Genomic DNA, 21,844 nt, shown 5'->3' with positions numbered 1-21,844 from the left:
GAGGTCACACAGCAGGCCAGCGGCAGAGCCGTGCTTAGTACCCAGGTTCTCTGACTCCCAGGCCCGTGGTCTTTCCACTAGACCACCCCGCTCCTCAAATTCAGCAGCGTGGCTCAGTGGAAGGAGCGCGGGCTTTGAAGGCAGAGGTCATGGGTTCGAATCCCGGCTCGGCCACTTGTCAGCTGGGTGACTTTGGGCAGGTCGCTTCGCTTCTCGGTGCCTCACTTCCCTCATCTGTAAAAGGGGGATGAAGACTGTGAGCCCCGCGTGGGACAGCCCGATTCCCCTGTGTCAACCCCAGCGCTTAGAACAGTGCTCGGCACATAGGAAGCGCTTAACAGATACCAAAAAAAAAAAAAAATTCAATACAAGTCTTCACTGTCACTAGACGGTACCTTGATAGGCTCTTCCAGACAGAAAAAAAATCATCGAGTCCGTTGTGGGCGGGGAATGTGTCCGTTTATTGCTATATTGAACTCTCCCAAGCGCTTAGCAGTGCGCTCTGCACCCATTAAACGTTCAATAAATACGACTGAACGAAGGCATCCGGTTGGGGATGGTGACCAGCCCGCCTCATCCTCTCCCTCCTCATCCTCTCCCCGAGGCAGCGTCTCGAAATACCTTGTGACGTCAGCGAAGGCTAGGACAGGAAGCAACCCAACACCCTGTTGCAATGAGACACAACATTACACCTGAAGCCTGCCTGCTCTGACCTGCGGAGCCCGCCAAGTCCTTAGAACCAAAGAAAACACAGGGGGTTGTTTCTACTAGCTCAATCATTTCAGATGGATTCACTGGGTGCGGAGTGTTGGCTGAACTCCACACTTGGGGGAGCACGACAGGAGCCGGCAGTCTCGCCGGGGGACGCGGGCCCTGAATTTTTTGTTTTATTCCTATTTTTTTTATTAAGCGTTTACCGTGCGCCAAGGCACCGTGCTAAGCAATGGGGTAGATACAAGCTAATCGGGTCGGACACGGTTCCTGTCCCACGTGGGGCTCCCTCTCTCAATCCCCAAGATGCGACCGAAGCCCAGAGGTGTGAAGTGACTCGACCGAGGTCACGTAGCAGACATGTGGGGAAGCCAGCTCTATCACCTCTCTGGGCCTCAGTCTCCTCACTTGTCAAATGGGGATAAGATAGATAAGGCAGGGAGCACGCCTGCTAATTCTGTTGCACTGTACTCTCCCCAGCGCTTAGTACAGTGCTCTGCACGTAGTGAGCTCTAAGCAGCGTGGCTCAGTGGAAAGAGCAAGGGGCTTGGGAGTCACGAGTTCGAATCCCCGCTCTGCCACTTGTCAGCTGTGTGACTGGGGGCAAGTCACTTCACTTCTCTGTGCCTCAGTTCCCTCATCTGTAAAATGGGGATTAACTGTGAGCCTCACATGGGACAACCTGATTACCCTGTATCTCTCCCAGTGCTTAGAACAGTGCTCGGCACATAGTAAGCGCTTAACAAATACCAACATTATAAATACCATTGATTGATTGAATGTGAGCCACGGATGGGACATCGTAGTAGTAATGGTGTTTATTGAGGACTTACTATGTGCAGAGCATGGTGCTAAGCACTCGGGAGAGGACAACCGAGTCGGTAGAAACGTTTCCCGTCGTCAAGAATAATAATGATCATCATAAAAATGGCATTTGCTAAGCGCTTACTTTGTGCCAAGCACTGTTCTAAGCGCTGGGGAAGATACAAGGTTGTCAGGTTGTCCCACTTGGGGCTCACAGTCCCCATTTTACAGATGAGGGAACTGAGGCCCGGAGAAGTGAAGTGACTTGCCCAAAGTCACCCGGCTGGCCAGTGGCAGAGCTGGGATTCGAACCCACGACCTCTGGCTCCCAAGTCCGCGCTTTTTCCATTAAGCCATGCTGCTTCTCCGGTGAGCTTACAGTCAGGGGTGGTGGTACTAGTAGAAGTAGCAGAAGTTGTAGCAGAGATACGAATCATCGCATTTATTGAGCACCCTTTGGGTGCAATTTTACGTACAAAATGCTCGGGAAAGTACACTCCACGGTGACCATCTATCTCTGCCAGTGCTTAGCACAATCATAGTAATAATGCTAACGCTAATAATAATGAAAATGATACTTGTTAAGCATTTACTATGTGCCAACCACTACACCGAGCACTGGGGAGGATACAAGATAATCAGGTCTCACGGTCTGAGTAAGAAGGCAAACAGGGACTGAATCCCCACTTTACAGAAGAAGAAATGAGGCGCAGAGAAGTTAGGTGACTCGTATAAGGGCCCATAAATAACAAGTGGCAGACACGGGATTAGAACCCAAGTCCTTTTGTTTTGGAACAACATTCTGAGCACAGCAGCTTTTCTTGATCTAAATGATTCTGGTTTTTTTGTCTCAGGAAGTCCCCCATTTCAGGTGGGATGGATACCACATCCGCAAATTCCAGGCGCGGGAGATTGCTTCTTACCGTAAACGGATAAGGCCCGCCTGCCTGCCTAAGAGTCTCTTTTGTCACTGAAGAAAACACGCTCGTCTGAGTTCTTTGGTGATTGCCTAGTTCTCCCATATGTCGTAAATAAAGGCACGGCCAGACTGGAGAGGGGGCCCGCTGTGTCACTCGTACCTCCCCAGAGGTCAACGGGCACTCGATCATATTCCTCCCTTTTCTGATCTATCCAGCACCGTCTCCGGGTGTTACTTTTCCTTGCTTGGGTCACCACCTTGGGTTCGAATCCTCACCGCTCTTTTAGTTCCATTCTCTTTTCGAGTACACTTTGACTCCCGGGCCCAGGCTCTTTCCACTAGGCCACGCTGCTTCCCATTAATCGTATTATCGGTGCAGGAGAAGAGAGCCGTCAGAGTTCTCCAGTGGAAGGAGTGGACTGCGTGTGGTCAAAGCCCTTCCCACCCCACGTCGGATTTGGGAAGAGACTGAATCGTCATTTCCAGCCACAGAGTAGGAGAGAAGTAGCACGGCCTCATGGATAGAGCACGGGCCTGGGAGTCAGAAGGACCTGCGTTCTAATGCCGACTCTATTTGTCTGCTTTATGACTCTGGGTGAGTCACTTGGCTTCTCTGTGCCTCAGTTACCTCATCTCTAAAATGGGGGTTGAGACTGTGAGCCCCACGTGGGACAGGGACTGTGTCCAGTCTGATTAGGTTTTATCCACCCGGTGCTGAGTACAGTGCCTGGTTTACAGCAAGCACTTAACAAATACCAAAAAAATAAAATAAAATGCCTCTGTCGTAAGTTCACTGTGGGCAGGGAAGGTGTCTTTCAACTGTGTTATACGCTGTTATATTGTACTTTCCCAAGTGCTTAGAACAGGGCTCTGCATTCAGCATGTGCTCAATAAGTACGATTGAATGACTGATGTAAAAAATAAAGCCACGAAGTGAGGAAGAGACCGAAAGCTGCTCAATACACCAGCGTAGTCCAAATCAAGCATTTCCGCTGTAAATGCCACATAAGAAAGATGAGCTGAGCAGGTGGAAATATTTACTTGTTGGTCCACAAATCACTGGAGAGAGCTGATTTACAGTTTCCAATGGCTTTCTGGCCCCTCTCCCCTGGAGAACAAAGCTTCCTCAATTACAGGCTGTCAGCCTTCAGGGCAGCAGCAACTTCAAAGTTTCAGAGGCAAATTGGCTAAGCAGATGCCTGAGGATCTCCTGTCATCTCGAGGGACCCTGATAGAAACACATTACCTCTTTGGGGGCCCTCCCTCCACAGTCAGTCAGTCATATCTACTGAGCGCTTCCTGTGCGCCGAACACTGTAATAAGAATGATGATGGTATTCGGTAAGTGCTTGCCATGTGCCAAGCACTGTTCTAAGCACTGGGATAGATACAAGGTAATCAGGTTGTCCCACGTGGGGCTCACAGTCTTAATCCCCATTTTACAGATGAGGAAACTGAGGCCCAGAGAAGTGACCTGCCCACGGTCACACAGCAGACAAGTGGAGGAGCCGGGATTAGATGCCACGTCCTCCGACGCCCCCGGGCCAGTGGGTTCTCCTCACTGGTGCCAAGTCTCCAGATCAAGCAGCTTGGCCTATTGGAAAGAGCCCGGTCCTGAGAGTCAGAGGATCCGGGTTCTAATCCTGTCTCTGCCACTTGCCTGCCGTGTGACCTCGGGTGAGTCACTTCATTTCTCTGCACCTCAGTTGCCTCATCTGTAAAATTAGGGTTAAGACTGTGAGTCCTATGTGGGGCAGGGACCTCAACCAACCCAATCAATAATAATAATGTTGGTATTTGTTAAGCGCTTACTATGTGCCAAGCACTGTTCTAAGCGCTGGGGTAGACACAGGGGGATCAGGTTGTCCCACGTGGGGCTCACAGTCTTCATCCCCATTTTACAGATGAGGTAACTGAGGCACCGAGAAGTGAAGTGACTTGCCCACAGTCACCCAGCTGGCAAGTGGCCGATCCGGGATTCGAACCCATGACCTCTGACTCCAAAGCCCGTGCTCCTTCCACTGAGCCACGCTGCTTCTCGAATTCTCTAAAGACACAATTATCTCGTGTCTTTCATTCATTCATTCGTATTTAGTGAGCGCTTACTATGTGCAGAGCACTGTACAAAGCGCTTGAAAGTACAATTCTGCAATAAAGAGAGACGATCCCTGCCCACACTGGGCTTACAGTCTAGAAGACTTTGTAGAGAGCCTGGTACAGAGTAAGTGTATAACAAATCCGGTCCAGAAAAGAAAGGTCAATGCTGTACAATTCAAAGACTCAGTCAACAGTACAGGAATTCGGCACCTGGAAGGAGAGGCAATAATAGGAGTGGACCTTAGGAAAGCAGCTTGTCCCGGGGACAAGGCCGGAGACCGGGGGAAGGTGAGGATGTGGAAGGAATGAAGGTGACAAGGATCTAAAGCCTGAGAGAGACAGAGTCAGAGGGAGAAAGGGAGAGAGGGAGGAAGATGGAGAGGAGACACAGACAAGCAAAGGCGAGAGGAAGAGAGAAAGAGAGGGATAGAGGAAGAGAGGGGAAGAGACAGAGAGGAAGAGAACTCGGAAATGGAAGAGGGAAAGAGAAATGGGAAGAGAGAGGTGAGAGACAGAGGGAGAGAGTGGAAAAAGAGACAGGAAGAGGACGCAGGTGACACGGAGGGAGAGGAAGATAGAGGGGGGAAAAGACAAGGAAAGAGGGATTGAAGAAGAGAAGGAAAGAGACAGAGAGGAAGATGAAAGAGGTGAAAGAGGAAGAAAGGGAGAGATGGAGAGGAAGAGGAAGACAGAAAGGAGGGGAGAGAGACAGGAAGAGGAGACGGGTGAGTGAGAGAGAGGGAGAGAAAAATAAATGGGGAGAGACAGATGACAGAGGAGGATGGAGGAAGAGGGAGAGACAGGAAGAGGAGACAATACTGAGCAACAGAGATAAAGGAAAGAGGGAGAAAGCGAGAAAGACAGAAAAGTAGAGATTGAGAAAGACAGGGGAGAGAGAGCAAGAAAAAGTGTCACTGTTTTCAGGAACCCATGACCGGGGAAAGGCAGAGATGATCTGGCCTCTCCTTCCATTTTCCTCCCGCTTCTCAGAGACAAAGCAGATATCTATCACTTAGCTCCACTGCGTTAAAAATACAACCATCAACCTCTGTAATTTTCCTGGGGACGGCCAGAGAAAGGAACAGCTGAGCGGCTTCGCTCCAGCCTGGCATACCATCTATTTCTTCTGTCAGCGCCAAAGAGATCTTAATTATAATGGCTTCTGGTGCTCATTCCTCTCAACGCCGTAACCGGGAGAGGGCCGACAGCGGCAAATGAGGGAGCAGACTTATTCCCCGCTGGGCGGAAAACCGGCCGTCGGGTTGGGGAGGGAAGCGGGAGCCTGAAGAAATGTTTCCCAGTTTACCGTTCGTGTCCCAGTGGCAGCCGCGAGATTGGGTCTGACCTCCATAGGTTGAGGGGCCCCAGGTTTTTGGTTTTTTCATGATATCTGTTAAGTGCTCACTATGTGCCAGGCACCGTACTAAATGCTGGGGTGGATACAAGCGAATCGGGTTGGACACAATCCCTGTCCCACATGGGTTCACAATCTCAATCCCCCTCTTAAAGAGGAGATAACCGAGGTAAACCCTCTCAGGATCGCACCCGAAGAGTTTCCAGGACTCTTCCAGTCTTGGCTACAGGAGGGCGAGTCAGACTGAGGCATATCCATTCCACTCCTAGCTTGGCGGCGGCTAGCCAGTGGAAGGCCACCTGCTACAAGTCAAAACTCACCTGTGCTGGGCAGCAGTGGCATGGAAGAGAGTCGAGGGCGGAGACTCGAGTTTACCGTGCGGAAGGCGGGGGTGGTTAAACCGCTTCGGGATTTTCACCAAAGAAACTCTACAGATCCACTACCGGAATGATTGCAGGTGGAGATGGGGCATTCTGGGAGAGATGTGTCCACGGACGCTACGGGTGGGAGCGATTCGACAGCGTAAGACAACCGAGGCGCAGAGAAGTGAAGTGGCTTTCCCAAGGCCACACAACGGACGAGGGGCGGAGCAGGGATTGAACCATCATGGCGGGGGCAGGGTGGTGATGGTCCATTGGCTCTCCAGGCCTCACAGTCTCTGCTAACTGTGCCCCCCACCGGGCCCAGGAATCTGACTCCTTTGGGCATTCATTCATTCACTCATTCATTCGATTGTTTTTATTGAGCGTTTACTGTGTGCAGAGCACTGTACTAAACTCTTGGGAGGGTACGACAATAAACTGATACATTCCCTGCCCTCGACGAGATCAGAGACCTGAAGGCCTGGGGTCAGAGCTGCCCCGGCTAAAGAGGAGCGCGTTCAACTCCGTCTACCAGGATACGCCAAGGTCCCGTGGCGGATTCGGAGGGCTGGAGCTGGCTGGGATGCCGGTTACTCTAACCTCTGACCCTTCACCCTGTCCCAGGTTGCCACACTGATAATAATAATAATTGTGGTATTTGTTAAGTGCCTACTATGTGCCAGGCACTGTACTATGCACTGGGGTGAATACAAGCTAATAGGGTTGGACACAGTCCCTGTCCTATGGGGGGCTCACGGTCTGCATCCCCATTTTACAGTTGAGCGACCTGAGGCCCAGAGAAGTGAAATGACTTGCCCAAGGTCACACAGCGGACAAGTGGCGGAGCTGGGATTAGAACCTAGGACCTTCTGACTCCCAGAACCAGGCTCAATCCACTAACGATAATGTTGGTATCTGTTAAGCGCTTACTATGTGCCGAGCACTGTTCTAAGCACTGGGGTAGACACAGGGTAATCAGGTTGTCCCACGTGAGGCTCACAGTTAATCCCCATTTTACAGATAAGGTCGCTGAGGCACAGAGAAGTGAAGTGACTTGCCCACCGTCACACAGCTGACAAGTGGCGGAGCCGGGATTCGAACCCATGACTACATCTGCTGCGCCTCATGCTTCCTCCTTCCTGCCTCTCCTGAAGGGGTTTGGCACCCTGGGCAGCTGCCCATTCTGGCTCGCCCTCTGGCCACCACTCACTCCAGACATTGGTCATTCCTTTCGGGGTGACACAAAACCACCCCTGCTCCCCTACTCCTTGGATGTTTCCACCTTTGGCCAAAGGCCACGTGGGAAGGCCAACATTGATATGCCCAGAATCACAGTATTCCAGTCAGGTCATAATGATAATAATAATAATAATAATGTTGGTATTTGTTAAGCGCTTACTGTGTGCAGAGCACTGTTCTAAGCGCTGGGGGAGATACAGGGTCATCGGGCCGTCCCACGTGAGGCTCACAGTTAATCCCCATTTTACAGATGAGGGAACCGAGGGCCAGAGAAGTGAAGTGACTCGCCCACAATCACACAGCTGACGAGTGGCAGAGCCGGGAGTCGAACTCATGACCTCTGACTCCGAAGCCCAGGCTCTTTCCCACCGAGCCACGCTGCTTCCCACAGTAAACTGATAATAATAATAATGGTAATGATAGCGATGGTATTTGTTAAGGGCTTTCTCTGGGTCAAGCACTGTTCTAAGCGCCGGGGTAGATACAAACTAATCCGGTTGGACCCGGTCCCTATCCCACGTGGGGTCCATAGTCTTAATCCCCATTTTACAGAGGAGGTAACTGAGGCGCGGAGAAGTGAAGTGACTTGCCCAAAGCCACACAGCAGACGAACCCTTATAAATTTCTGTGTCTTAATTGGCATCTACATATTCTTTCTAACCCTTAGTATGGCACTCTGCCACCGTAAGCCTTTAATCAATGACTGATTAAAAATGTCTCTAATTAGTAGAGTGACCCCAAACTGAACTGAATGTCAAGAGACCTCAGTCACCTTCCTGATGAGTGAATCTCGGTCAAGTCTTCAAACCTTTCCGGGTCTCGGTCTCCCCAAGGACAAAACTGCCCCTTCCCATTAAATAAAAAAAAAATGTGTTCAACGTTTACTGTGCCAAGTCTAGAGAGGGAGACAGATAGTAAAATAAATTGTGGCTAGGGACATAAGTCTATAGGGCTGAGGGTTCCTAAAGGGAACAGAGCTCAGTATATAAGCGACATAGGAGAGAGAGGGAGAAGAGGAAATGAGGGCTGAAGACCTCTTGGAGGAGGTGTGATTTTAATAAAGCTTTGAAGGTGGAGAGAGCGGCAGTCATCATTTATGGAGGGGGAGGAGGTTTTAGGCCGGAGGAAGGAGGCGGCGAAGGAGGCGGCGGTGAGCTAGAGGAGATCAAGATCTAGGGAGTCGTGGCTTAGTAGATAGAGCACAGGCCTGAGAATCAGAACCTGGGTTCTAATCCTACCTCTCCCACGTCTGCTGGGTGATCTTGGGCAAGTCACTTCACTTCTCTGTGCCTCAGTTCCCTCGTTTATAAAAGGGGGGATAAGAGCGTGAGCCCCAGTGTGGGAGAGGGACCGTGTCCGACCTGATTAACTCGTATCTACCCCAGCGTTTAGAACAACGCTTGGCACGTAGTAAGCGCTTAACGAGTTGACATTAGAGGAGCAAAACGTGCGGCCTGGGCTATAGTAGGTGACCCGGCAGGTTAGTGGCAGAGTCGGGATTCATTCTTTCGATCGTATTTATCGAGCGCTTACTTGAGCAGAGCACTGTACTAAGATCTTGGAAAGTACAATTCAGCAATAAAGAGAGACAATCCCCGCCCACACCGGGTTTACGGTCTAGAATGGGGGGAAGAGACCAACCTCTTCTAACTCACAACCCCGAGCTCTTTCCACAAGACCACGCTGCTTCTCCGGGCTACTGTGAAGATTACCGACACCACAAAGACATGGAAAGACAGAGGCTCTAGAAATCGGGAGTTGATCAACAACTGCACAGATGGCTTCTCAGAGAACTTCTCCAAACGCCGTCTTTCTTCGCGGCCTAGAAACGCAGCGATTCCTCTCCAAAGATTTAGTGCTGAAAAGTCACACCCAACCACTGTGGTGGGTTTGAGGCTGCTGAGCCAGATGTATTTCTCCTCACTCATCAGCAAGGACAGATAATACCAAGCGAGAGTAGCTAACTTTATCGGGGAAGGCTCAAGGAAGGTCCGTAGCTAAGCTGTTTCTTATTCTGTGGAATTCTTAGCATTCCTGGCAAAAGACACATTCGTTTCTTGGTCTGAAGGGAGCTGTGTCTAAACACGCTGCCCAGAGATGTTCATTATAACAACATTTTCCTGTCCAAGTGGCCCACTGTGATCATGCAAAACATTTCCTAATTAAGCCTTTCCCTTTTCTTCTACAAGGTGTTTATTCCACTCCAGCAGATGACTGCTGAGGATCTTGGTTTTAAAAAGAGGATTAAGCCACCATGTTGCCTGCTGATTTATTTTTCTTTTGTTTGTTTTGGTTTGGGTTTTTATGGTATTTGTTAGGCGCTAACTATGTGCCAGGCACTGTACTCTGCGCTGGGGTCATTTCAAGCTAATCAGGTTGACCAGAGTCCTTGTCCCACATTGGGATGGCAGTCTTAATCTCCACATTACAGATCAGGTAACTGAGGCACGGAGAAGTTAAATGATAAAGTTAAAAGGTCACGAAGCAGACAAGTGGCGAAGCCGGGATTAGAAACCAGATTTTGCTACTCACATCTTCCTCCTAGAAAAGTCTCCTTTTGTTTTTGAATACGCGAGTCTTTATGTCGTCTCTTGGTAGAAATGACAAGTAATCATTGTGCTCACCTGCTTTTTTTTTTTTAAATGGTATTTTTTAAGTGATGACTATGGCTCAAGCACTGTTCTAAAAGCTGGGGTACATACAGGATAATCAGGTTGGACAAAGAACCTGTCCCCCTAGAGGGTTATCAGGCTAAATCAGAGGAGTTCAGTTTTAATCCCATTTTACAGTGAAAGTAACTGAGGCACAGAGAAGTGAAGTGACTTGCAAGGACACCTCCCTCCCCTCCCCCTCTCAGCCTCAGTTATCCTTTTCTCACTCAGGCAGCTAACGTTTGGGTTCTCTCCTCCCAATCTCCTTTTTAGAGGGCTCTGTCCACCTGAAGCTGACGGCTAGAGACAGAAAATCTTCCCAATTCATTTGTCTAGACTCACATTTATTGCCTCTTCCCAGCAATAACAGCCAAGTAGGAAAAGAATACCGGGAGACCAAGAAGTGCCATAAATACTAGTATTTTGCCAAGAGCTTAGTACAGGGCTCTGCACATAGTAAAAGTTCAATAAATAACATTGAGTGATTGATTGATAGTAAACATTCCCCAAGATAAACATATCTACCCATCTATTCAGGAGGCTTTGAGCTTGCATCTACCTGGTGCTCTGAGTTTGTTTTTTTTAAAAGGCATTTTTTATGGTATTTTGTTGTTTTTACTATGTGCCATGCACTGCGCTAAGGGATAGGGTAGATACTAGCTAATCAGTTTGAACACAGTCCATGTCCCACTTGAGGCTCAAAGCCTTAATCCCCATTTTCCATATAAGGGAATCGAGGCATAGAGAAGTGAAGTAACTTGCCCAACATCACACAGCAGATAAGTGGCAGAACCAGGATTAGAACCCAGCTCCTCTGACTCTGAAGCCCATACTCTGAACCTTTAAAGCAAACAGGAAACGCTGCCTGCATCAGTGCCAAACTCCTTTAAGATCAGTTGATCAATCAAGGGTATTTATTGAGTGCTTACCATGTGCAGAGCACTGTACTAAGCGTTTGGGAGAACACATCATAACGGAGTTTCCAGCTATGTTCCCTGCCCACAGCAAGCTTAAATTCTAAAGAGCAGGGAAGACCCTACACTAGCACTTGGAGCGGAGAGACAGGCTTGCCCTTAGCTCCCACAAATTATTGCTCTTCCAACATCAAAGTCCAAGTTGAAAACAGACTGTAATAATAATAATTACGGTATTTAAGCACTTTCTGCGTGTCAAACATTGTTCTAATCGCTGGGGTAGACACGTTAGGTCGGACACGGTCCCCGGCCCACATGGGGCTCACACTTTTAACCCCATTTCACGGATGCGGTAACCGAAGCAGAGTGAAGCGACTTGTGCAGGGTCACAGAGCAGACATGTGGTGGAGCAGGATTAGAACCCAGATCCTTCTGACTCCCAGGTCCACGGTCTATCCACTATGCCAGCTGCTTCTCAGAGTAATACCAATGAAGGGTCCATTTCCCACTAGTGGTGAGAGAAGCAGTCATGGTGCCAGAAGTCAGGAAGGAAGGAAATGTAAAAATACCTAATAATAATGTTGGTATTTGTTAAGCGCTTACTATGTGCAGGGCACTGTTCTAAGCGCTGGGGGAGATACAGGGTCGTCAGGTTGTCCCACGTGAGGCTCACGGTCTTAATCCCCATTTTCCAGATGAGGGAACCGAGGCACAGAGAAGTGAAGTGACTTGCCCACAGTCACACAGCTGACAAGTGGCAGAGCTGGGATTCGAACTCATGACCTCTGACTCCCAAGCCCAGGCTCTTTCCACTAAGCCATGCTGCTTCTCTTAAGAGCGTCAATTAAGCCACTGAAAAAGCATGTCTTTTGCTTGGGGCTGCCATTTACCTTCGAATCAGAGGGATTCTATCATCAGTCTATCAATGGTATTATTAAATCATATTTATTGAGTGCTTACTGTGGGCAGAGCACTGTACTAAGCACACTGGAGAGTAGAAGGCAAAAGAGATGGTAGACACGCTTCCCGGCCACAGTGAGTTTACAGTCTAGCAGGGAGGGTAGACTTTAATAGAAATAAAGCGATCAATCAATCAGTGGTACTTATTGAGGGCCTCCTGTGTGATGAGCACTGTACTAGGTGCTAAGGAGAGTACAGTGAGATTAGTAGACCTGATCCCTCCCTTCAAGGTTCTACTTTACAATCCATTACACTATAAACCCTTTGAGGTCAAAGATTATGCCTTTGACTCTCGGAACACTCTCCCTCGCACTTAGTACAGGTAGCGGGGCCTAGTGGAAAGAGCACGAAGCGGGGAGTCAGAGGACCTGGGTTCTAAACCCGCCTCTGCCAATCGCTTGCTTTGTGTTCTTGGGCAAAGCACTTCATTTCTCTGGGCCTCAGCTTGCTCAACTGTAAAATAGTGTTTCAATACCTGTTCTCCCTCCTACTTAAACTGCAAGCCCAATGGGGGACAGAGATAATAATAACAATGTTGGTGTTTGTTAAGCGCTATGTGCCGAGCACTGTTCTAAGCGCTGGGGTAGACACAGGGGAATCAGGTTGTCCCACATGGGGCTCACAGTCTTAATCCCCATTTTACAGATGGGGTAACTGAGGCACCGAGAAGTCAAGTGACTTGCCCAAAGTCACACAGCTGACATGTGGCCGAGCAGGGATTCGAACCCATGACCTCTGACTCCAAAGCCCGGGCTCTTTCCACTGAGCCATGGTGTCCGACCTAATTATCCTGTATCTATCCCACTTCACAGTACGGTGCTTGACACAGAGTAAGTGTGTAACAATTATAATGAATTATCATAATAATAGATAATTAATCATCAATTAAGGGTTACTCTATGCCAAGCGCTGTGGTGAGCACTGGGGTAGATCCAAAATATAAAAGTTGGATACAGACTTTCCACAGGGGGTTCACAGTCTAAGAAGGATACATGAGAGTTAATGTATATATAATGTGTACATTAATATATAATACATAGATACATAGATACATACACACACATATGCATATAGTAATTCTCATGTAATACATATAATTTCTTTATAAGTATATATATAAAATCAGGTTGGACACAGTCTCTGTCCCACATGGGGCTCACAGTCTTAATCCCCATCTGACATATGAGAGAACGGAGGCCCAGTCAAGTGAAGTGACTTACCCAAGGTCACACGGTTCCAGGATAAAATCCAGGTCCTTCCGACACCCGGGCCCGTGCTCTATCCGCTAGGCCACGCTGCTTCTCCCCGGAGCTGTTGGTTGAATTATTCTCAGCCGTTCAGTGTTAGGGATTCTTATTTTAGCACTCCTAATTATCCTAGCGACGTCCATCTGCTGAGTTAAACAGATTCTCCAATCTTCCTCCTCTCGACGCCTTTTCCGTGTCGTTTGAAGAGGCGGAAGCTCATTTCGCACGCCGCCTGCGTCCGCCCTTTCGCCTGCTTCGGCTTAACGGAGGCAGGTTTTAGCTGGAGTCTTCCTACCTGGATCAGAAACATCCTCTGTGTTATTTCACAGTGAGTTTGCAGTTTGTTGGAGCTCTCCCCCCACAGCCTGGACCAACTGTTGGACGGCATTTCACATCCCTCGCAAACTCACTCCCTTGGGGAACGATGAATGTTTTCTAAAACGGCGTTCTGCACGTCTCCCCGCTCCTCAAAAACCTGCCTTGGGTGCCCATTCCTCTCCCCATTGAGCAGAAACTCCTGCTCATTGGCTCTCTCCTTCCTACTGATCTACTCTCATCTCCCAGTACACCCCAGCTCACACGCTCCATTCCTCTTAAGCCAACCTACTCACTGTGCCTCATTCTCGCATTTCGCTACCATCCTCTTGCTCAGGCTCGCTGCCCAGAACACCCTCCCACCCCATATCCTGCAGACACAGCTCTCTCCTTCTTCAAACCCCTTCTGAAATCACGACTCCTCCAGAGGCCTTTTCTCGTCTCCCCACTTTACATCCCCATTCTATAGTCTCGCGGCGGCCTTGTGGATAGAACATGGCCCTGAGAGTCGGAGGAACTGGGTTTTAATCTCGGCTCTGCCCCTCGTCTGTTGTGTGACCTTGGACGAGTCACTTAACACCTCCGTGCCTCAGTTACCTCGCCTGTAAAATGGGGATTAAGGCTGAGAGTCCTCTGCGGGGTAGGGACTGTGTCAGGCCGATCATCTTTTATCTACCCTAGCGCTTCATACAACGTCTGGCACATAGTAAGCGTTTAATGAATAACACAAAAAAATACTCTAGTGCCACTTAAGTACTCACAAGCCTCTAAACTACAAGCTCGTTGTGGGCAGGTTATGTGTCTGTTTATTGTTATATTGTAATAATAATAATAATGTTGGTATTTGTTAAGCGCTTACTATGTGCAGAGCACTGTTCTAAGCGCTGGGGGAGATACAGGGTCATCGGGTCGTGCCACGTGAGGCTCACAGTTAGTCCCCATTTTACAGATGAGGGAACCGAGGCCCAGAGAAGTGAAGTGACTCGCCCACAGTCCCACAGCTGACAAGTGGCAGAGCCGGGAGTCGAACCCATGACCTCTGACTCCGAAGCCCAGGCTCTTTCCACTGAGCCACGCTGCTCTCCCAAGTGCTTAGTACAGTGCTTTGCACACAGTAGACACTCGATAAATATGATTGAATGAACCCCCAGGAGGGTTTAAGTGCATATCTTAAATACGCTATTACTTTAAGTATCTGTTCCCCAGCTAGACTGTAAGGTCCTTGAGAGCGGAAATCCCATCTGTTCTTCTACCACACTCTCCCAAGCGTGTAGTACAGTGCTCTGCACATAGTAGGTGCTCAATAAATAGTACTGATTGATTGCAGGATTAATTTTTCGCCTCTCAGAGAGGTTGCTGGGAGTGCCAACGGCAGGGAGTCCAACAGGCGGGAAAGAAGGTCCCCGAAGCTCTAACGCGTTTAGCCCATCAGAGGGGCTAAACCACTCTTCCCCACTAGGACCAGTAACCCAGTCCCCAAGTGCGAGCCGAGCACCGCAAATGACCTAAAATGAAACACATAAAGTCCATCTGGTGACCAATTTTTTAAAAAATAGTGTTCATTAAGCACTCACTATGTGCCAGGCACCATCCTGAGCGTTGGGGTAGATACAAGGTAGTCGGGTTGTCCCTCGTGGGGCTCACGGTCTCACTCCCTATTTTACAGATGAGATCTCTGAGACACAGCCCGAGGTTGCACAGGAGACAAGCGGCAGCGCCGGGATTAGAAACCGGGTCCTTTTGACTCCCGGGAGGGAACGCTACCTAACAGGCCACACCGCTTCTCACTTCCAATCCCCAGTTCTTCCTGCAAGTCTATATCGTCACCATGGACGACCTCTGATGTCTTACCGCCTCATTAAGGGCAGGGCTAGAGTTAGACTCAAAATGAGATTTAGGGTTATGGTTAGGGTTGGCGGTGACCACAGGGGATAGGGGGCAAAGATGGGTTTAATTGATCATTAGAGTGTCAGTGACACCTTTCAGCAGTTGGTTCTCTGTCAATTGACCCCTGGGCATTTGACTTCTGACCTATTCCCTCTCAGAGGATGGAAAGTCCCAAGATATTCTTGGCTTCTCCGTTCACAAATATGAGCCTTTTCTCCTCTGGGTTTGGTCCTCCGGAGCCTAATCATGGAAACATTCTGCTTTTAATACGACACCACACACAAACACACCAAATGCTCATTAAATAGGAATTTAGAGTCCTTGTCCATCAACTTGCTTTCAGCACATATTCTCCGATCTAAGTACAGACGAATCGGGAGGATCCAGATATATTTCCTTTGGGTTGCGCACTGTTTTAGAATGTAAGGGAAAATTCTTCAATTTGTACTGGGTACAAAGTCAGATGCCTATGGGTTCTGATCTGGCTCCCCTACTTTTCAGGTGCGTGACCTTGGGAAAGTCACTTCTAATAATAATAATAATGTTGGTATTTGTTAAGCGCTTACTGTGTGCCGAGCACTGTTCTAAGCGCTGGGGTAGACACAGGGGAATCAGGTTGTCCCACGTGGGGCTCACAGTCTGCATGCCCATTTTACAGATGAGGTAACTGAGGCACCGAGAGGTTAAGTGACTTGCCCAAAGTCACACAGCTGACAAGTGACCGAGCCAGGATTCGAACCCATGACCTCTGACCCCAAAGCCCGTGCTCTTTCCACTGAGCCACGACTTCTCTTCTCTAGGCTTCAGTTACCTCATTTCTAAAATGGCATTTTTATGAACTCAATATGGGACTGGGACTGTGTCCAACCCAATTACCTTGCATCTATCCCAGCGCTTAGTACAGTGCAGTCGTCCGCTGTGTGACCTTGGGCAGGTCACTTCACTTCTCTGGGCCTCAGTTCCCTCATCTCTAAAATGGGGAATAATAATGCTGGTATCTGTTGAGCGCTTACTATGTGCCGAGCACTGTTCTAAGCGCTGAGGTAGATACAGGGTCATCAAGTTGTCCCACGTGAGGCTCACAGTTAATCCCCATTTTCCAGATGAGGGAACTTAGGCCCAGAGAAGTGAAGTGACTTGCCCACAGTCACACAGCTAAGTGGCGGAGCTGGGATTTGAACCCATGACCTCTGACTCCCAAGCTCGGGCTCTTTCCACTGAGCCACGAATGAGACTGTGAGTGCTATGTGGGACAGGGACTGTGTCCAACTCGATTTACTTGTACTCACCCTTGTGCTTTGTACAATGCCTAGCACACAGTAAGCGCTTAACAAATACCACAGTTATTATTATTATTATTCCTACTACTTCCACTCAGTATGTTTGTAATCAGTACATATCTATATTTACTCATTTGTTTAGCTATGCTTTTTTATCCCGACATATTCATACGCCTACCTTTTATCTCCTTGTTCTTTCTCTTGCTCCCACATCATCACTGGTATTTACTGAATGCTTACTGTGTGCAGATAGCTGTATTAAGCGCTTGATTTCTGATTCCACTATTTGTAAATCATTTGTCTGTTTCGCCCATAATATTATAAGGTCCAAGGAACCACTGGCCTTGTCGCCATTTTATCTCTCAAATGCTTTGCAATAAATGATGCCTTAATGATAATAATAATAATGATATTTATTAATTGCTTACTACATGCCAGGCACCATAGTAAGTGCTGGGATGGATGCAAGCAAATCGGGTTGGACGCGGCCTCTTGTCCCAGATGGGGTTCACCAACTCGATCCCCATTTTACAGATAATAATAATAATAATGTTGGTATTTGTTAAGCGCTTACTATGTGCAGAGCACTGTTCTAAGCTCTGGGGGAGATACAGGGTCACCGGGTCGTCCCACGTGAGGTTCACAGTTAATCCCCATTTTACAGATGAGGTAACCGAGGCCCAGAGAAGTGAAGTGACTCGCCCACAGTCACACAGCTGACAAGTGGCAGAGCCGGGAGTCGAACCCATGACCTCTGACTCCGAAGCCCAGGCTCTTTTCACTTTTAACTGAAGCCCAGGGAAGTGAAGTGACTTGCCCAAGGTCACCCAACATACAAGTGGCAGAGGCGGGATTAGAACCCATGACTTTCTGAGTCCCAAGGCCCGTGCTCTTGCCACTACAATCACACGGGGGTCACCCGTTGCAGTAATCAACTTCTCTGCCCCAGTGGTCCCAGCCCGTAGACTTGACGTCGATGCCACCGAACAATCAACCACGGCTTTCTTTTTTCAGAAGTCAGTTCTCCAGAGGGAGAAAGGAAAGGGCAACGCAGAGGGCGGAGATGTCAGAGAGCAGACACTATTGCTCTGATGAATTCATTAAAACACGTCACTGTAGTAGTTTACAACCTATTGTCAGCTTTGTCATCATTTCCTAATTTATAGGACTGCTCTGCTGATTAGGCTCGGCTTCACCTCCAGTTCAGTAAGTTGAAATATTTAATTAAGCAGGGCTATTCTCCAGCTCTGGGCTTGATTCACCAGACGAAGGTGGCCCATTGAAATGGGATTTTGGGATCCATCATTTGGGGGAAAGAAACCTGAGCAGTTCACCCCCCCAACACCCCATATGTCCATCCCACCTCTTGACCCCGGTCTTACTGGTCCAGTCCTTGAGCTTCCAAATTCTTCTCCCCTCCAGAGACAACCTTGAGAAGCAACAAGGACTAGCAGAAAGAGCACGGGGCTGGGAGGCAGAGGACCTAGGCTCTAATCCCAGCTCTGCCAATTGTCTGTTGCATGACCTTGGATAAGTCATTTTACTTCTCTGTGCCTCCGTTACCTCATCTGTTCATTCATTCATTCAATAGTATTTATTGAGCGCTTACTATGTGCAGAGCACTGTACTAAGCGCTTGGAACGTACAAGTCGGCAACAGATAGAGACAGTCCCTGCCGTTTGACGGGCTTACGGTCTAATCGACGGGCTTACAGTCTAATCGACTGTACATTTCACATCTGTAAAATGGGGGTTAGAACTGTGAATCCCATGTGGGACAGGGATTGTGTCCAACCTGATTAACGTTTGACTCCCCCGGTGCTTAGGACAGTGCCTTGCTCGTAGTGAGGACTTAACAGATATCTTGTAAACTAATAGTAAAGACAAAAAGATATGGAATTAACCTCAAATGGCACTGATGTCAAGTCTGTGGGATGGGATCACTGGATCAGTTGGCCCCGGTGTGATTGTAGTGGCTAGAGCACAGGGCTGGGAGTCAGAAGATCATGGGTTCTAATCCCACCTCTGCCACTTGTAAGCTGTATGACTTTGGGCGAGTCACTTAACTTCTCTGTGCCTCCGTTACCTCATCTGTAAAATGGGAATAGAGATTGTGAGACCCTCGTGGGACAGGGACAGTGTCCAACCTGATTTGCTTGTAACCAACCCAGCATTTAATACAGTGCCTGGCACAAAGTAAGCACTTAACAAATACCATAATTATTATCGTGGCTCGGTGGAAAGAGCACGGGCTTTGGACTCAGGGCTCATGAGTTCGAATCCCAGCTCTGCCACTTGTCGGCTGTGTGACTGTGGGCAAGTCACTTAACTTCTCTGTGCCTCAGTTCCCTCATCTGTAAAATGGGGATTAAGACTGTGAGCCCCACGTGGGACAACCCGATTCCCCTATGTCTACCCCAGCGCTTAGAACAGTGCTCGGCACATAGTAAGCGCTTAACAAATACCAACATTATTATTATCATTCTCCTGTGTCATTCCCAAATCCTCCCTCAACCAAAAAGCCGGAAATTGACACACAACAGCCTCATCTCCTCACAGTTCTTTTCTGTAAAGCTCTACCACAACCAGCATCTGCACTGGGGGTCTCTAGATAATTTTGGGCAAGAGGAAAAAGCCCTCCCGGAGGTAACCAAAAGAATTATGTGGTTACTGGAGACTTAAAAACGTCCTTTGAGCACTGGAGACTGTAAGCTCATGCACATCGTATGATTTCAATAAATACCATTGATTGATTGACTGACTGAAGACCAGGCTGAGCCCATTCTGAAGGCTTCATTTCTACCCATAACAAGCAGGACAATAAGATTTAGAGTTGAGAAGCCCTTGGTCTCTTTATGCCTGACTTCCTTCAAGCCCTCCTCCTTAGGAGCTGGGGGTCAGAATCAGATGAGGAGCAGAGTAAGGAGTGGAAAACGGGGGAAGGGGAGAAAGAGGAGGAGGACAGAGAGGAGGAGGAGGAAGAAAAGGAAGAGGAGAAGGAGGAGAAAGAGGAGGAAGAAGAAAGGGGAAGGAGGAGAAAGGGGAAAGGGAAAAAAGAAAGAAATAGAAAAGGGGGTGGTGACAAGGGGAAGATGACAAGGGAAGAAGGAGGATGAGAAAGAAGATGAGAAGGAGAAGGAAGAGGAGGAAGAGGAGAAAGAGGGGAAAGAGGAGGAAAGGGAAGAGAAGGGATGGAGAAGGAGGAGGAGGAGGAGGAGAAGGAAGGGGTGAAGGAAGAAGGAAATAGAGAAGAGGGAGATAGAGGGGAAGATGAGAAGGGGGAAAGGGGGATGAGAAGGGGAGAAGGAGGAAGAGAAAGATGAAAGGTGGAGGGAGAAGGAGCTGGGGGGGAGAAAAGAGGAAGAAGGGAGAAGGAAAAGAAAGATGAAGGGAAGGAGGATGAGAAAGAGGAGGAAGAAGAGGAGGAGGAAGAGGAGGAAGAGAAAGCTCAAGACATCCAATATGCCTTGGATAATTTTGAGACTTCATTTTCCCATCTGGTGAAAATGATGTTAGAATTCAGGGAATTCATATTCAGCCCCTTGGCACCTCTTTAAAGGAGAAGAAGGTTGGGGGTTGACTTTCCCCTCGATGAGAAAGTGCCCAGAGTCAACCATTCCCAGAAACTGGAAGACCAATCCCGAATCTGAACCATCTCTCTTTAGAGATTTGGGATGGGGGTGGGGGGAAAGGGAGCAATCTCTGGCATTCTCTCCCCTACCTCTCACCTTCCCACAGTCTTGCAAAATAGGTCTGCTGAAAATTCACTTTGACTCAGGGGAAAAACCTAAACCTCAGAGGGAGATTCAGAGGGGTGAATCGCCTCAGGAAATGAGACAAAAACAGGTTCAGGGTGAATGAGCCACAGAGTCCTAATTAGTCATCAAACTGATGCTTTGGGGGTGTGTGTGTGTGTGTGTGTGTGTGTGTGTGTGTGTCCGTGCTTGCATTTCCCCTCACATTGCTATTTGGGGAGGTTGGTACAAGGAAAAGACCTTTAATGTCATCTTCAACATCTTAAACATAGCCTCACTATATTTCTTGTGTGCCTATTCTTCAGTACAGTGCTGTGCACACAAGAGGTACTTAATAAATACATTTGATTGATTAATTAACTGATAGATTAAAAATCCTTCGAAGGAGAAGCCAATTGGTTCTTCCACTTCTCTTTGATTTTAACGGAAACTTTGTGATATTAAGCCCTTATGTGGTGGCATCTGACAGCCCTAGGGGATATCGGACTGACGCACATTTTGACACAAAAGTAACATAATGATGTCCCCTGTCCCCCAACCCCAGACTGTAAGATCGTTGTGGGCAGAGAGTGTGTCTGTTTATTGTTACGCTGTACTGTGTACAGTACAGTGCTCTGCATGCAGTAAGTGTTCAGTAAATACAACTGAAAGAATGAATGAGAAACCTGTCCCAAGTTACGTGAACAAATAGTATTTCTCCAGTGAGACCCTCGCAGCCCCGCAAAATCCCTCCAGAGCCAGTGTATCCCCTCTACCGCTGGGCCTGTGAACGCGGGCACCGCTTCAGGGAACTTGGCAGCAAGAGGTAAAGGGAAGCCAGGCACTGAAAATAAAAATACTGGACATGAAGACTTCCGGTGCCGCGGCCAGACCGAATAGGGGACGGACCAGCTGGAGACTGGATATGTGGTCACTCTAGTAACCAAACGTAGCTGCCTAGAGAGGGGTCAAGGTTGGAATTTGGACCCCGGTTTGACCTCGTGGAACCCAGACGATTCCTTGTGGACAACAAAGCCAACCAACCAATGTGGGTCCAGTGGGAGGTTTTGAGCTCTCCCTCCCTCGCTCTCAAAGACCTCTGGGTCATATTTTCCAGGATGGTTTCTTGCGACCTCGCTTAATTCCACCCATTCTAGTGGTGACGGGCAACGGGGGTAAAAAGGTGAACCGAGGACACCGTCCGTTCCCTTCTCAGCGGAAACAAGAGCGGCGTTCCACCCCACCCCCGACCCACACAGGCTTTCAGGAAATTCTTATTTTATATAGCCACAAATGAATTCAAGTCCCGAGGCCTACGTGCTAATTATTCATTAGCATATGTGAAAGTCAAATAAATTTGAATTGTATTTTC

Source organism: Ornithorhynchus anatinus, chromosome 5 (genome assembly GCF_004115215.2).
Source record: "Ornithorhynchus anatinus isolate Pmale09 chromosome 5, mOrnAna1.pri.v4, whole genome shotgun sequence".
Classification (NCBI taxonomy): Eukaryota; Metazoa; Chordata; class Mammalia; order Monotremata; family Ornithorhynchidae; genus Ornithorhynchus; species Ornithorhynchus anatinus.
The sequence above is the reverse complement of the archived record's forward strand: the minus strand, read 5'-3'. Positions refer to the sequence as shown.